Source organism: Monodon monoceros, unplaced genomic scaffold, assembly GCF_005190385.1.
Source record: "Monodon monoceros isolate NGI ecotype Baffin Bay Population unplaced genomic scaffold, NGI_Narwhal_1 Super_Scaffold_19, whole genome shotgun sequence".
Lineage (NCBI taxonomy): Eukaryota > Metazoa > Chordata > Mammalia > Artiodactyla > Monodontidae > Monodon > Monodon monoceros.
The window spans coordinates 59,928,793-59,944,502 of NW_021703775.1; positions in this window are offsets into that span (position 1 = coordinate 59,928,793).

The window sequence follows — 15,710 nt, forward strand, 5'->3', positions numbered from 1 at the left end:
CTACAGACTGGTGCATTTGTCAAGAATACCTCATGACAAAATTGATGAATTTATTCCTATAAGTTGCTACCACTCGACTATCACTACCACTCCAGAAATCCCTAAAGTTTTTGAGAGAGCAAAGAAATACTTGCCTTCTTTCCAATGACAACATTTGGTAATAGAGTTTCTAGGAGTTGTGATCTAGTATAGAGAGTCTCGTTTGTTTAAATACCAGATTTTAAACATCTATCACCTGTCCAACTGTTGGGTTAATTGGCATACTTAATTTTAGTAAATGAGCCTTGCTGGATTTTAAGGGTCTTAAGAATACATACCTCATTTGGAAACTGGATTCTCATCATTATTTTATAATGAAAGTGGAGTGACTGTACGCACATAAAACTTCTAGAGCTGTACCTGTCTGTTGCAAACTCTTAACAAATGTTAAGCTGTTTTTATATAAAAGTAATAATACTTGTTTTGATGTTGCTATGGCTGTTTTATTATTATTGCTATTATTACTACAATCAGGAAAATAGAGTCAACTTTTCTCTTCCACCTTTTCAGAGAATTGCTGACTGATACAAACTCCTGCAGGTCAGGAAACTTCTTCAAATGAGGGCAGGAAGTATCTGTTGAACACTGTTCTAGGAAATTTCATTACGTTGAGATCCACACAATAGGTCTCTTCTGCTCTTTCACTTCTCAAAACAAAACAACAGAAACAACAACAGCACAAGACTATCTCAAATGCTGATTCCTGTACTGGTTCTTGAAGCATGAATGACGCTTCTCTGGATGGTGTGACCAAGGGGGCTCCACACTCTCTCTCCTAGTCTGTCTTTCCAGAATTGTGGCCAGGCAGAGATCAGTGACCCAACCTGTCCCTGTTCCTGCTTTACCCTTCTGACAGGATAAAGTGAGGCTCACCAAGTCAAGAAAGAAAGGCCATATAAACACAGGTGTGTTGTGTTGTCTCTAAAAGTGGTTCAAATGTCCTCATTCTTTTCCCTTTAACTTTTAAATTACATAAAATAAGGAAATGCTTTGTCTTTAATACACATCTGTTGGGGTTGTCCTCCTCTTTAAGGGGTAAAGCGGTCTTTGGTACTAGGTGACTTTTAGAGTGAATGCTGAAAGGACATCTATGGAATTGTCTCTTCGGCAACCCCCTCTCTTTTTTTTTTTAATTGTTTCACATATTTAATTAATCTGCCTGACTGTGCATTGTGTCTGTTTTATCATTGAAATTTTATTTTATTTATTTTTTATACAGCAGGTTCTTATTAGTTATCCATTTTATACATATTAGTGTATACATGTCAATACCAATCTCCCAATTCATCCCACCACCACCACCACTCCCCCCACCACCTTCCCTCCTTGGTGTCCATATGTTTTTCTCTACATCTGTGTCTCTATTTCTGCCCTGCAAACCGGTTCATCTGTACCATTTTTCTAGGTTCCACATATATGCGTTAATATACGATATTTGTTTTTCTCTTTCTGACTTACTTCACTCTGTATGACAGTCTCTAGATCCATCCACATCTCTACAAATGACCCAGTTTCGTTCCTTTTTATGGCTGAGTAATATTCCATTGTATATATGTGCCACATCTTCTTTATCCATTCATCTGTTGATGGGCATTTAGGTTGCTTCCATGACCTAGCTATTGTAAATAGTGCTGCAATGAACATTGGGGTGCATGTGTCTTTTTGAATTATGGTTTTCTCTGGGTATATGCCCAGTAGTGGGATTGCTGGGTCATATGGTAATTCTATTTTTATTTTTTTAAGGAACTTCCATACTGTTCTCCATGGTGGCTGTATCAATTTACTTTTCCACCAATAGTGCAAGAGGGTTCCCTTTTCTCCACACCCTCTCCAGCATTTGTTGTTTGTAGATTTTCTGATGATGCCCATTCTAACTGGTGTGAGGTGATACCTCATTGTAGCTTTGATTTGCATTTCTCTAATAATTAGTGATGTTGAGCAGCTTTTCATGTGCTTCTTGGCCATCTGTATGTCTTCTTTGGAGAAATGTCTATTTACGTCTTCTGCCCATTTTTTGATTGGGTTGTTTGTTTTTTTTAATATTGAGCTGCATGAGCTGTTTATATATTTTGGAGGTTAATCCTTTGTCCATTGATTCATTTACAAATATTTTCTCCCATTCTGAGGGTTGTTTTTTCGTCTTGTTTGTAGTTTCCTTTGCTTTGCAAAAGCTTTTAAGTTTCATTAGGTCCCATTTCTTTATTTTTGTTTTTATTTCCATTACTGTAGGAGGTGGATCAAAAAAGATCTTGCTGTGATTTATGTCAAAGAGTGTTCTTCCTATGTTTTCCTCTAAGAATTTTATAGTGTCTAGTCTTACATATAGGTCTGTAATCCATTTTGAGTTTATTTTTGTGTATGGAGCAACCCCCTCTCTTGTCTACTCTCTTCTCCATGAGATTCCATATGGCTGTTTCAGGGGCAGTCATTTTCTCACCTGACCCTGTTCTCCTGGCTAAATTTCTTACTATTTGGAGAAAGGTGGTCTGTGGGGGAGAGAAGGAATCCAGAATGAGAAGAACACAAAGAAAAGGGAGAAAGAGAAAGGGAGGGAGGGAGAGAGAGAGTGAGAGAGAAAGAGAGAGAGAAAGATTCATCACCTGTGTCCAAGCCCTAGTTCTTCCTGAGGCTCATTTACATCCTTGACCTTTTGTTTTTTTGATAATTCAACTGTAAGTTGGATTTCTTGAGCCAACCATCTTCTCTTTGATGTTTAAGCTGGTTTGGGTTTGCCTTGGGTTTCCAATAGTGCAATAAAGTAAGTTCTGACTTCTCACTGTTACTGTCCTCTCTGACTTCTCATAGTCACGCAAGCTCTTGAGAGACTCAGAATTGTCCATCAGATGGGTTGTACTTACTATGCCAAGCATTAGACCCGACAGTCTCAGCCTGAGCATCATTTCATTGTAACATAAGATGGGTACCATTGATCAGCCCTTGGTGCTGGCAGAGTTAAGTGCCCTAATATAAACACCATTGTTTATCCAAAAGAGAAGTTGCATTTTAATCTAGTCTATATTTCAGAAGCTGAAAAACTGCATGTTCTAGTGAACATCATATGTGATGTGTCCTACTCATTTATGCCAGTTCTCCCACTTACTTTTTACACTCCTCCATTTGTCATGTGGCAATAACACTGAGCAGCTTTTCTCTTTTTTAAGACAATTACAACTTCTGTAACTCAGAGAGCAAATTGTATTTTGAATTAAATTAAAAACCCATAGAAGAGGGGACTTCCCTGGTAGTGCAGTGGTTAAGAATCCACCTGCCAATTCAGGGGACATGGGTTTGAGCCCTGGTCCGGGAAGATCCCACATGCTGCAGAGCAACTAAACCCATGCGCAACAACTGCTGAGCCTGCACTCTAGAGCCCACGAGCCACAACTACTGAGCCCACGAGTCACAGCTACTGAGCCCGCACGCCACAACTACCGAAGCCTGTGCACCTAGAGTCCATGGTCCGCAACAAAGGAAGCTACCTCAATGAGAAGTCCATGCACTGCAACGAAGAGTAGCCCCTGCTCCCTGCAACTAGAGAAAGCCCGCGTGCAGCAACGAAGACCCAATGTAGCCAAACCCCCCCCCAACAAAAAACACCCATAGGAGAGATCTTGATGTCTGGACATATCTAAAATCAGTCTGCTGAAGATATTGTGATTATTTTGGGTTTGGAATCCTTTAACACACTAACATTATATGTATTTCATAGTTATAGGTGCTCCATCTCTGTTTTGCTAATGTAATCATTATGCAGGAAAATATCATGAATTCAGTTAGCCATTCATTTTATAAGTGTCTATTTTTTTTGGCTCATTATCTGAATAAGAGGCTCCCTGATTCTCTGTCTTGACCTGTATTATAAATAAATCAGGCAACACAGTCAACATTGTTAGAGTTGTTGAAATGCAGGGCTGGGTCTAAAGTGAGATGAGTGAGGCAGTGAGGGTGCAAAATGCAAGGAGACACTCTCAGGATTGTGTCAGGCGTCTCTCCTACCTCACCTTGTCCTGGCCCTGTTGAAAGGCTACAAGCTAGTTTAGGAGATGTTCACATGTGTCCCATTAGAAAATTAGCCAGTATTGTATTTGTACCAAATGTGGGATTAATAAAAAGCCAGAAAAAAAGAGAACTGATTCATTAGCAGAGCTGCCACGTTTACCTTTTTTCTTTCTTTTCTCCATCAGGAAAGACATCCCCCACAGCTTTCAGCACAGGCCTGTCCCAGGAAGCATCACGTGACATTAGGAAGACCACCTGGGACTCAAGCTCACATCTTTGAGTGAGTTTCTCTTCACTATAAAAAATCAAAATAGCCAGATGATCTCTAAAGTTCTTTTCAGCCAGGTGGTTCTGGGGCTAAGATATTTCCTCACTGGTGATTTACTCAGTAGGTTCTTGAATAGTTGTTGGGACAGAGTAGAAGACTGCCCTGGGCAACGAGGATCTCAGTGATGTTTGTTTTCAGTTGCCGTATCCTCTTTATTGCATCCTCCTTTTTCTTATTTATGGTCCATCTTCCCAGCTCTTTGAAGCTCCAGGTGCTCTTGGGCTCCCTTACTCATAGGGTGGGACCTGAATCCTGTTTTCACAGTGTGGGAATGACTGGTGACAATTTGAAACAATAGTCCTCTACAGGGAATGTGCAACTGGTAAGGCACTAGCAAGACTTGAGTTCTTAATAAGTAGGCAGAGATGTGGGCAGATTGGACATGAATTTAGGACAGATGAGCCAGGACAGGTAAGCTCAAAGTTTAGCTCCAAAGAATGGTAACCTTTGATCTAAGGACAAAGACCAGATCCTCTCTGACCCTATTCCAAGGTTTGGCAAAAGGGGGCTGATAGTGAGAGAGGCAAGCCTTGCCTCAAGTCTCATAAGGATTTGTTGCAACTTATTTGGATAGAGCTGCTAAGATTACCCCAATTATTTCACATTTTGGCAATACACTGTTCAATTTTAGCTCTGTTTTATGCATTTAAAATTTGATTCCTTCAACTAAGATTATAATTGAGGTCATGTATCTTCCATTTCACCCAACATAATGCAAGGAAGGTAGCAGGTGGTCAATATCTGCTCACTTTAATTGAATTCACACTGCAGGGTGTATTTCTCTCACATACATATGTGACCCTCATGTTGTATACTATTAATGTTGGTACCGCTTGTAAAGATCACAATATCATTATTTTAACATTTATTTTTCTTTTAAGGAAGTTATATTTGAATCTCCCTCTCCTTTTGTTTCAATAACTGTGTTCAGAGAACTTCCCCAGCACTTAATCCTGTGTGATTCAATTGAATAATCAAGACTTCATTCTCCATCCTGAGATGATCTGCTGTGTCTTTTCCAGCTCTTTCTATCTGCATTAGCTGATATAGAATTTTTTTCATAGCAATCTGAGTTCTTTAAAAGCTTTGCTTGGGCCAGACTTCAGACATCACCACCAGTTGGCAGTTTCAGTTATCAGCAGAGTGATTCTCAATAGCTCCCCCAGCTACACCCCTCCCTTGCCAAATCAAATTTAAAAAAACAAAAACAAAACACGAACAAAGGCATCTCCTAACTTAGGGCTTCAGTTACTTTTAAAGCACCACGTGCTGATAATATAACCACATGACCAAATGTTCCCTCCAGTAAAGTGCCTGCAGCAGAATTGAGTTCTGCATGTTTGTTTTAACCATGAAATGCATATGCCATCTGGCATATTTCGCATAAAAATGAAACTGCTTTCGTGGTTGAGTAGATGCGAATTGTATAACAGTAATAAGGCCTTTTCTGGTTCATGAATATACCTTAGGTGATGTTTCAAGCATGAAACTATAGATGATGCTAAAATAGTCACTTTTTTTCTCTTCAGAGGTGAAGAATATACCGAGTGAACTCACTCACTTCTGTGAGCTTAGAACCTAGCCACAATTTTTGTGTGTGTGTGTGTGTTACGCAGGCCTTTCACTGTTGTGGCCTCTCCCATTGTGGAGCACAGGCTCCGGATGCGCAGGCTCAGCGGCCATTGCTCACGGGCCCAGCCGCTCCGCCGCATGTGGGATCTTCCCGGACCGGGGCATGAACCCTTGTCCCCTGCATCGGCAGGCGGACTCTCAACCACTGCGCCACCAGGGAAGCCCTCGATTTTTAATGTAGAGAAAAATAGTTGCAAATTCTTCGTCTATGATTTTTGAAATGTAATTCCAGGCTTTAATTTAGCCCTGGGTTTATGCCTCTCCAAAATAACAAATTCAGGACTAGAGACTGGATCTTTTGCCTTCATAATGAAAAAAAAGTGTCTGAATGTCTAGAGGTTTGGGTTTTCTAGAATATATCCAACACATAGATGATTGACAGAATTTGCGCCTCCTTTTCCATTACTTTAATATCATGCTGCCGAATTCCAAGCCATGCCCCCTTTTGCACTTTCCTTAAGTACTCTATATACCTTAAGAAAATGAATCTTACCCATGCCAACCTCGAGGGTGCTGATGCAGGTTTAAGGAATTTTAGAACACTGTATCAATTCCAGTGGAACATATTGCACTGGTTGAGGAGGTGTCAGGGATGGAGATAATCCTTCATGGTTAAAGGTATTTGTAGAAAATTTTGTGCATCTCTGCCATGTTGTACATGGTCCTCTGTCTATAATAATTTATTTTCTGGCAACCTTGGGACTCAACATTTGTCATGCTTGATGTTCAGATTTACACAAAAGAGTTCTCTTAATACAGCTTTATGAATCTCATACATATTTGTATCTCTTTCCAGCATAATTTTAGGCCCAGTAGAGTTTAGTAATAAACCATTCCCTTTGTTATCAGGACCCAATATCTATTGCATCTAAGCAATTTTCAAGTCTTTGAAGACATTTGCCTCAAGAACTTGCTGCAATACAAGCATAAGTGCCATCAGAAATAAGGCATGCATCTGCTTACCTGGTCAACTTATCTCCAATATGTATATACCTTTGCATGCACCTATGGAGTCATTTATATTTCAAATGACACATTCTTATACCACATGATGGAACTTTGTGAGAGATGACCTGCCTATAGTATCTAGAAAAGGATGAGACATTGTGTAGGTTTCTTGCATAGGCTTTTATAGCTGGAGATGAAAGCTTATAGCAATACTAACCTTTTAGTAATTTAGTTACAAGCTTGTCATTCACATGTGACTTCTGATTATTGCTCTGTGTTTTATAGTTCAATTAGGCTTTCAGGGTATAAAGATTATAGCTGACTGGCAGATTCTAGTCATTATCTTGTTTTGCTTGGCTTCCATCCGTTTTAGAAAATCTATTTCACTCCTGCGAACAGAAATGACCCTGCTTAAAAGGAGCAGCACAGAGACCCCAGTGAGACGTGTGCCTGGAGCCATCATTTTGTCCGTTTCGCAACTTGTAGATGGCCTCGTAGATGAAATGCCCAGTTTGAATTTGATCTTGTGGGGATGGCATAATATCTGTGGATTTGTAGATTGCCTTGTAGATGAAATGGCTGCTTTTTCAGCTGACTTTTTCATTGATGGAATCACATCTGCCTGAGAGCCAGAAAAAAGTCATTGTGGACAGGGGAGAATACACATGTGATATGCAATGTGACACAGGCTGAAAGAGATTTAGCAGTGAAAATTATTTACTTATGCTTTTCCCCTGCCACTTCCTCAATTGATATACTGCATTAAAGATAAGCTTGGGATAATCTGTGAGGATTAATAAAGAGTTTTGAAATTCTGAAGACTACATCAGCACCTCATTGGCTGGCATTTTAAAGTTTTAAATTCACTATCTCAAAATGTTCAGGGAGAATAGAGAATGGAACAGAGATTGTAGAGATGGGAGTATTGCTTGGGTTTTGTCAGCACAACATCCAGATAAGAGGATGCTAAGAGAGAACCATTGTCAACCATCCAATGTTGTACAGAAACCCAGATCTCTCTTTAGATGGCAACATCTGGGCATTTGGCACTGGGCACAAAATATTTTCGAATGAACTGAATTTTGTATTTATTTTTTCAGATACTTTAGAGTTGTGTAGACCCAGATTTAGACTAACACCTCCAAATAGCACTGCAGTATTTCTACCAACTATTATTAGATACACCATTATTCATTCATTAAGTCAGTCAGCAAATGTGTATTGAGCCCTTACCAAGGATTATTTCAAATTCTGTAGACCCACTGGTGAGTAAGTTACACTGGGTCCTTCTTTCTTGGAGCTCACACTTGTCTCTGAGTAGAAGGCTGAAGGGAGAATTTCTGCCCTGAGAGAACGCTTGATAGGGTCACCTCTCTTTTCTCTAACACTCCATTGGCAGTAATCAGGGGCAGCTGGCTTTATATGCATAATCTGTAGACCTCAAACTTTATCAAGTACTTTGCATTTAGTCCAACAGTCTTTTTTACATGTGTTTTCCCAGTTGTGTCTCATCTGCTGTTTAATCCAATAGTTGACTTTCTAATTTCATTATTAAAATTTAAAAAAATTTTTTCTGTGAGCTCTATTTAATTCTTACCCAAGTATATCTCATTATTTTCACAGTCTCCCGTCTCTTTTTAATATTTAAACAAATACTCTTAAGTCTATAACCATATTAAACATAATTATTTTAGGCTAAACGTTTGATACTTCTAATATTTGCAGTCTTTCTGGGTCTGTTTCTTTTTTTAAATTATGAGCACATATTTTATGGAGCATAATTTGTGGAAATTCTTTTGAGGACAAGTTTTAAGATGTTTTCCTCTAAAGAGGATTTTCATTTGCTTATGAGAAGTAAACACTCATTCTAAACTAATTTTTAGGCTCTACATCCCTCCTCCATGTGAGTAGTGTAAATTCTGGCTGTAACCATGTGAGTTTAGGCTCATAAATATAAATTCCCAGGTGGACGGTTCTACCTCTCCCTCTCCTCCATACAGAGCCAAGATGAGATGCCAAGTGTTTTCACTGTCTCCTTCACCAGAGATTTCTTTCCTAGTTTATCTCCTTTCATGAAGATGTTGCTTTCTGCAGGTTCTGGCTTTATGTGAGATTGTCCTCTAAAGGTATAGCTTCCCTTTGCTGGTTTTAGTATCATTATGCCTCAGCTCAGATGTAACCTCTTCAAAGAGTACCTTCCTGACTGTCTGAAGTAGACTTCCTGGTCATGCCATCCTATTTTATTGTCTTCATACCCTTATCAACACCCGAAATGCTCTAGTTATCTAGTTTATTATTATTATTAAAATCATCTTTCCCAGTTGAGACTGTAAACTGCACAAGTGTGAGAACTTCCTCTTTTATCCACTGCTGCATCCTCAGTGTCTGAGATGGTGCTCTGCCCAAAGTCGGCCCTCAAAGAATTTATATTGAATAAGAAATTGATGGAATGGGGCTTCCCTGGTGGCGCAGTGGTTGAGAGTCTGCCTGCCGATGCAGGGGACGCGGGTTCGTGCCCCGGTCCGGGAGGATCCCACGTGCCGCGGAGCAGCTGGGCCCGTGATCCATGGCCCCTGGGCCTGCGTGTCCGGAGCCTGTGCTCTGCAACGGGAGAGGCCACGACAGTGAGGGGCCCGCGTACCGCAAAAACAAAACAAAACAAAACAAAAAAGAAATTGATGGAATGAACTAATAGAATAGGTTAATGTTATGGACCACCATACCACTCACTACAGAAAAGTTAACTCCCTTCTGGTCTTCATACCCAGATTGTATCTAGCTTCTAGATACAGTCAAAATAACTGTTGTGCTTTGTAATTGTTACTTTGGTTCAATTGCCCTTTCCTCTATTCCTTCCACTTTGACCTGGAGGCACCCTCACATCTAAGTTGGATTGAGTGAGGGCTGAGAGCAGTCAGGCTTCCACTGTATGATAAAGTGAGGGATGAGATCCAGGTATGGCTGTCCCATGACTTGAATCCTTTAATAACTGTAGCATGGCCCTGCTGCCAGATGTCCTTCCTCAGGGAGGTGAGGGTAGGATATGGTGCTAACCCCCTCTGTGGCTATAAGTCTTGGGTGGTGCTTAGTTCACTCCAGAGTCAGAGAGTATGGGGAACTCCAGTAGTTACACATGAGATGGGCCATGATATGTCAGCATATTGCTGCCTATCCCTGTCTCCTTTTTTCTGGCTTTAAATCTGGGTTTCTGTTCTTCTTTCCTTTTCTAAGTGGACCAGTCCCAGTTTGTAAATTTGACCTCTAACAGTAAACCTACAACTGTGCCTTGTTGATTTCTTACCTCTTTACAGTAGTTTCCATACCTAATCCCAGGGCCCCAACTCAAATCTCTGCTTCCTGGCATTTTTTTTTTTTTTTTTTTACCACTGCTATGCTTTGCCTTTGTCCTCTCTCATTTGAAAAAAAGTAAAAGATGAATTTAGGAGGAAAAGTATAAACAAAATCAGCCTTCTTGTTAAATACTTTAAAATACGAGCATACTCTATTAAAATAGCATAATCTTATTAAAGCAAATGTTGAAAGTAAATAGAAAAATAGAAGAAAAAATCATCTGTTATCAAGCCACTCAGTCTCAGTTATTGGTATTATATCTTTTTGGTCCTTTTTGGTCCTAATTTTATTTTTCCTCACTGTATATATATATATATATATATATATACAATTTTTAATTCTGACTTTTTCATTTATTATGATTATATCTTTAAAAACACTTTTGAATACAGTCTGTCATGGCTGCGTAGTATTCCAGTTAATGGATACACGTTTCCTCAGGCATTCACCTACTATGAACATTTGCATTGTTTCACAAGTCATATGTTCATATAAATGTTTTTAGACCCATTACATAATCCATATCATGGGTTATGTCAGATCCCACTCTGAGAAAATGAATTAACCCAGTAAAACTTGTTATTAGTTGAGGCCAGAGTTGGCTGCAAGATGCTCTAAGGAACTGTGCTCTGTATTGGATCACATTTTGGGAGGCAGACCGAGGACTTAGTCTGGGTGTGTGCAAACATAAGCTATATGCATCGCGTCTGGAAGGCTTCCTCTATGGAGATCCATTTGGGGGATGTAATCTTACAAAGTATGGTGGGATCCATTCTTTGGTGCACGGAAATCACACATCTATACTTTTCTAAGTAAAATTTTATAATTCAAGAAAATTCCAATTTTTTTCCAGTTTTATTGAGAAATAATTGACATACATCACTGTATAAATTTAAGGCTGGAATATTGAAATGGAAATGAAGATAAAAATAAAAGTAAATGGAAATTCCTTTTGTATCTTTAATGAGATCCAAAAGCATTATGTTCAGATTTGCAAATTCATGAAGGAAAGCAATATGTTAAAGTGACGTTGCTTCTGTGTCAGGGATGTCATCATTGCTTGTATGCTCATTAAAAAAATTAAAGATTTATGGTTCTTAAAAGTGTGAGATCAGAAGTGGCACTGATTCCCCACTATATGATGCATATATTTCAGAGATTGAACTTAAGTTGGAAGTAAATATCTTCATGTGACACATATCTTGAAAGTAAGATTGGATTAGTTTATTTTTATCCTAGGAATCTTCTTAAGGGTGTTCTAAGTAAGCCATGATTCCTTTTAAACAAAATCACTTCAGCACTTCTCTGTGAAAGTCATGCTAAAAAATAAAAAATGAAAAAAGAAAGAAGAAAAATGAAGTCTGTAGGGGGGCAATAATCTGGTCCTGATGGTAAAAGGAGTACAGCTATGTTTTATGAAATATCTTTGCTCTACTGACATGGAAGTGACATCATGTTCCTTTTAAAATATCCTTCTGGAGTAGTATAAATGAAAACATACTTTCCTCTGACTTCCTTCCTTCTAACTGCTCTTCACCCTGTCTTTGGTCTTTCTGCTCTTATCTGCCATTTCTTTTGTCCCTTCTTCGCCCCTCAACCCAATCACTTTGATCTGCATTTCCTTACAATTTCCACTCCATTCTTCTTTAATTTGAAACTTCCTTCTTTATTTCTATAGCATCATTACTGCACTTGAATCTTTCTTTTGAATCAAATAATCACATTGATTATGAAAAAAGGAAAACAGTGTCAGATGTTGCCCTCTCCCCATAAATAACAAAAAACTCCACAGATATAAGTATTAAAATGTTTTTCTCATTTTAAGAAAAGAGTTTTGCTGGATGTCTTTGATCTGTGTGGCTTTATGGTAGACTATCTGCCTTTGAAGAATAAGAAGGATAATGGTGTATAGTGCTGTTTGCACTTATTGATATTTTTATTCAAATAACTTCTCATTGAGTGGGTAAACTTACAGAGCTGACTTCTCCTTCAAATTAAGGGAGCAGATTGGTTAGGTTCAATCAGTCAAGGCTTCATGGAGGAAAGTGATGACACCCAAGATGTTCTCTTGAAAGTTAAGTAATAACTAATACCTTATATCAGGGAAGTCATTTATGTGTTGTTCCTACTTCTACTGCTGCACTTGGCTCTCATGATAGACATCACTAATCAACCAGATCATTCATTCCTGTTTGAACCTGGATATGGTCCCACACTCCTTCTAGGCATTACAGTTAGTCACTATAGCTTTACTGGATGTGTTACTTAAGTTGAAATCGATTTGCCTTCTTTGCTTTAGACAAGGTCATTGTATATGCCTAATGACCTCCCATCTCACAGATGCTACAGTACATATAACCTATGAGGTAGGTATTATTTTAAGGATTTTACAGGAGGAAATGCTGTGACTCAGAAGGATTTAAGTAACTCACCAAGGTCATGCAGTTGGTAATAGGAATAATTTGGTTCTTCTTATGACAAGATTAGTATTCTGTTCTCTATGGTTACTTAAATAGCTAACTGTGGATGTGTGCCTCAGAAGTCCTAAAAAGTAGTTAGCAAATGGTAAAAGAAAATTCTAGTTGTTCTGGGGGAAATTCTTGTTCCAGGGTAGCAAGGTGGCATCGAGGGTCGGTGTTGAGTGTAAGTAAAATAGGCTGCCATCTACTTGGGGTGGATGGGAAATACCAAAAATGGAACCTAATATTCCTCTGAAACTCCATCCCCCATCAACACTTCCATGAAGACATATCTCACCTCCATAGTGCTTGGAATCCCAGTGATATTTCTTTAGATTTAGGGAGTCCTTTTTTTTTTTTTTTAAAGCTAGTTACCACTGATGAACCAAGAAACCAATTTGTAGCTCTTAATGGAAGAAGATACATCAGAACGTTCATTGTTACACTGGAAATCCACAACAGTGCTTACAGGTAGAAAGAATCAGAAAAAAGACATTGTTTTAAAGCTTGGAGGGTTACTGAGGAGGGGCAGGCTTAAATGTGGGTGATTCAAAAAAGGCCACTACATGCATTGAAGAGAAACATTAGCTTTTCAGTTTTAAAGGAGACTGGTCTTACAGCAACCCAGGGAAGACTCCCCTCTCCTGATCCTCTCTCTTCCACGTCCAAATCTCCCCCCGCCTTTTTCACATAGTTAGTGCGTAGCAGAAGGACACTACTTTTTCCAGACCAACTGGGCAAAAATTCCACCCCCCCACCGCCAAATCAGCATTTAGAAGATAAGATGTACATTCTTTTGAAATATTTTAGCAGATATTCCATAGTTTTGCATATGTGATTAATGATAAAATCCACTCTTTAGTTATTTTCCTTAACAAGCTGAAAAATGCAGTACAAACATAAAGTGGATTCAACAAGGGGCTAACTATATTGCCAATTTGATCTTCCCTATACTTCATCAAGTTACTTCTCCCGAATCCTCGTCCAAAGCACTTTTCATCTCCATTGTCACAAATCAAAAACGAATGTCTTAGAATAAATATGATATTTCAAGAGGCATCCTATTATTCTTCATAATAGAATACACTTCCTTTCTCATGCTACTTTCTTAATGTGAACTCTGGCTAGGAAAAAAAGCCCCATGATCAACAACCCATCCTCCTAAAGCACAATGTAGAGCTCTGAGTCTTTGTTCATTGGATCATAGTTATTTGACTCTACAATTGTGTATTAAACCTGTAGTTTTAAAATTTTTTATCTTGAAGAGAATAACACTTATGTAAGAGTGCAAAATATGGAATACACCATATTTTTATGCTGATGAGTCAGTATTATTTCCATATAATTGCAATGAATCTTTTCTCGAAGAATTATTTGTAGAAATGGGTGGTTTAAAAATCAATTATGTGAAAATTAAGATCCTCTCTGCATCTCATTCTGCTAGAAATCAACAAATTTGAAAATTAATATCTATATTATTCACAATCTTCTTCCCTTAAAGAGATGGAAACGGAAATTTAATTTTAGAAGGTGAGATTTGCTAACTGATCTCTCTAGAGTGAACTACTGAGGAAATGAGAATATAAATAGGTTAAAGAAAAAGGACATGCTGTAATACAAATTTATGAAAATGCATATTATCTGCAGCTCTATTACATATTCTAAGAACTTGTATTAATTCATTCCTGTGGTTTTTAAGACCTCTTTCAAAGTAAAAATCATATTTGCTTATGTCAAAATTATTATGTTTATTAGTTGTTATGTGAACATTGGAAGTAAACATTCTTTTGAAATAAATGTTAGTTTTTCCCATATCCAAAAATCCTAGTACAAGGAAATAAAATCCAAGGCTTCGTATGTTCATGAGGGCATATAAGTCTTTAATTTCTGGGAGGCAGCAATTGTGAGGGATATGCTGTTACTGAGCTAATGGTTAGTGTGTTCTTTCAGGGTCCCTAGCTGGGGAGCTGGCATATATTCCTCAGAATCAGAAACATCTTAATTTCTCCCTTAGAGGAGCTCTAGTTCTTAAAGATCAGAGGGGAGAGAAGTAAATATGCAATATTCACACGTAACTAGAGAGCTACAAAACTATGTTTTAAGCAGCAGGTAAATCAGTAAATGTTTCCTTTGTTGAAGAATAGATTAGCTTTCATATTTACTCTCCAGACCCGTTGAGAAAAAACCAAATCAAACCAAACAAACGAAAAACCACCCACACCCAAGCTATGGCTGCTTGAGACTCATCATCTTCTTGATCCAATTGAGAGTTTGTATGCTTACTTTCGAAGACTCTCTAGCTTTCTATTCTTATGTACCACTTTGAGGATCTGTAAAGCAGATGCTCTTCTGGGATAAATCCATGTGCCTCGAATTATTTTAGCCACTCTCAGGAAATCATTCCTCTCCAACCCCTTTACAGGAAGCACTCCTTTTGAAAAATGTGAACACAGTTGATGTGACTATACACTGGGGATTAGGATGGAGGGAATCAGCAGTAGGGCATTTGCCCTCCTCAGTGTCCCCACTAGCACCACACACATCTTTGATCTTTGAGATGAATTAAAAAAAAAAAATAGTCTTTCACAGTGAAAGAAAAGAAGAGAAAGAACTTTAGATGCTAACCGACTCATCCAGGGTACCTTAGGACAGAGTTTACAACTGGTCTGTTTTGAGGTGAAGGCTGCTGTCACCTGTGTCCCCCCTGTACCTCCCAGGCACTTTCAGTAGAAGGGACATGTGCTGGCAGCTGCCATCATTGCCCTTCACCCAGGGGGACTGATGAAGAAGGAATGTCTTGCTCATCCTTGTCGTGCACTACCAGCAGCCTCTCCATCCCTTTGATCACACAGCCACCCCAGTCATACATAACAGGGAATTTCCCTTTAGGGCATAAAATGGATATTGTCTGCTGAAGATTTTAGAACTTGTGGGAACAAGGTCACTCTCTGGGT